Source organism: Amphimedon queenslandica, unplaced genomic scaffold (assembly GCF_000090795.2).
Source record: "Amphimedon queenslandica unplaced genomic scaffold, v1.1 AMPQUscaffold_7390_Cont20658, whole genome shotgun sequence".
NCBI classification, from domain to species: Eukaryota; Metazoa; Porifera; class Demospongiae; order Haplosclerida; family Niphatidae; genus Amphimedon; species Amphimedon queenslandica.
Genome location: NW_003552325.1, coordinates 1 through 2,097, shown reverse-complemented (window position 1 = coordinate 2,097; position 2,097 = coordinate 1). Strand labels below are relative to the sequence as shown.

General features: G+C 36.5%; 2 long non-coding RNA genes across 2 annotated transcripts; one reads left to right on the top strand and one right to left on the bottom strand.

Moving 5' to 3' along the window:
• The first annotated feature begins 323 nt into the window (after positions 1-323).
• On the top strand, positions 324-642 carry LOC109591732 (uncharacterized). The gene is made up of 2 exons (XR_002189959.1): positions 324-418; positions 605-642. It is a non-coding gene; the product is annotated as an uncharacterized LOC109591732 (long non-coding RNA).
• A 908-nt stretch (positions 643-1,550) lies between these two features.
• LOC109591731 (uncharacterized) lies at positions 1,551-1,944 on the bottom strand. Its single transcript, XR_002189958.1, has 2 exons — positions 1,869-1,944; positions 1,551-1,819 (listed from the first exon to the last, which is right to left on the bottom strand). It is a non-coding gene; the product is annotated as an uncharacterized LOC109591731 (long non-coding RNA).
• Positions 1,945-2,097: the final 153 nt, after the last annotated feature.

The following is a 2,097-nucleotide window of genomic DNA, read 5'->3' as shown; positions in this document are numbered from 1 at the left end:
CCTTCCTTCTCAGATTAGAACTGACAGAGGGGGAGAAAATGTTCAAGTCTCCAAGTACATGCTTCGCCATCCTGACAGGGGTCCTGGTAGAGGTAGTATGATAGCAGGTCGTAGCATACACAACCAAAGAATAGAGAGGCTTTGGCGAGATCTATACTCTGGATGCATATTGTTTTTTTATAACTTCTTTTACTTTCTTGAAGATGCAGGATTACTTAATATTAATGATCCTTTAGATCTGTACACACTACACTTGGTTATGCTTCCAGTTATCCAACGCCACTTGGATTTATTTCATGAAGGTTGGGCAAATCATTCACTGAGGACAGAAAACAATAAAACACCACTCCAACTTTAAACAACTGGTTTTGTGAACTGTGATTTAAATAATAGAGAAGTGACTGGCTTAGAGTCTGATGTAAGCAATGTAGTGTGTAATTGATAGGGAAGGTATTACACCTTAGGCATTAAAGCATTTGCATGTGCTAATATTCTGATAATTTTTTGACATATTAAAATGCAAAAATCAAATTACATGTCAATTTTAATTTTTCTTTTGTTGTACATTGCACATATAATCTTATATTTATTTCCTCTATAACAGGTATTTCATGGGCAGCATGAAGCAGTGGCTGATAGAAACGACGATACAGTTATAGTTGATGAGCTACCGCAGTATCTTAGCCAGAGAGATTATGAGTGGCTCCAATTGCAGCTCAATAGCACAGATGGGTTCTCTCAAGAAGTTCTGCTTTGTAACTATGTCATTGCAACTGCTTACATACATAATAACTGTGATTTGTAACATCTTGTATTATTACCTAGTATCAAAAGTGATTAACTCTTGCAAACAATAGGGAAAGTGATAATACAATAGGGGGAGTGATACATGAGTTTTTATGTTTAATTGAGTCCTGAGGTTTATAGCCTTCCAAAAAGAGGACTACCTTTAACGGCCATATGAAAAGAATCGACAAAGCTCTCCAAATTGTTATGACTGGTAGGTAGCCTGAGTGTGAGATCACAAGTACTGGCTATGGGTACAGTGTCAGTAGTAAACAGAAAATCAATCTTGGGTTGTGTGTCAAATCCTTGAGGCAGTACATTGTCTGTACCAGTAAAAAAACCAAAACATCTGAGATTGTACAATCAATACACTGACCACAGTCGTCTAATAAGGTAAATTCAGAGTAAAAAGCATAACAGCTATAAATACCTTCACACATATCAAAAAAATTGCAAAAAACCTCCAGGATTGCTTTTCAATGGGTTCAAGAGAGTCAACTTCTAAGCCACATTCAAATTCAAGTAATGATTTTAATTCCTCTAAAAACTAAAAATAAAAAAAGAATGAAAAAAATCCTAACCAGCTGTCAGTTTCTTTTTAATGAGAACAAACTTTGGCGGCTGCAGAAGTCCAACTCAGCCTAGGCAATGTAGGCATTTCTAATTAAAGGGGTGTGGTAAAAGGGTTAAATAGCATTGTTCCTACCTCCGGTCTAATTTTTAACCTAGGCAATGACCCCCAATGCCTAGGCCTGCAGCCCCCTATGAGAACAAACATGTGCTTTAACACAGAGGGTGACTCCCGAACAAAATCAAGTACTCCAGTGACACGTAGCCCCTCAATAAATTGATCCATTTCAGATTTGACTTTTAGAAAACAATGGTAGGCTACCATAATGGATTGGATGTTATCCTTGTCATCTAAGCCCAGATTCAACACAGGTTTAGTATAGCCAGTGGCTTACAAAAATTCAGTGGCCTCATCAACATGAAACACTGCTTGAATGTCGTCTTTTGAGTCTGCCGTATCTAGCTGTAAATGTAATAATAAATTGATAAAGGTTTAATTATTATTTAATTACTTTATCCAAAATGTACTTCAAAATTCCATTAGGGATACAATCTCTGTTAATATCAATAGTACACAATACAGCTCCAGTAACAAAAATACCAAGTGATGAAAATATGGAAACCCATTGCCTCCCTGAGTCACGAACATGCCACAGTATTGGCCCAGTGCAAAAAGAACTCTATTCCAAAAATGAAAATTAGTTTAAGAAATCACATTTAGTCAGGGGTCATACAATATTG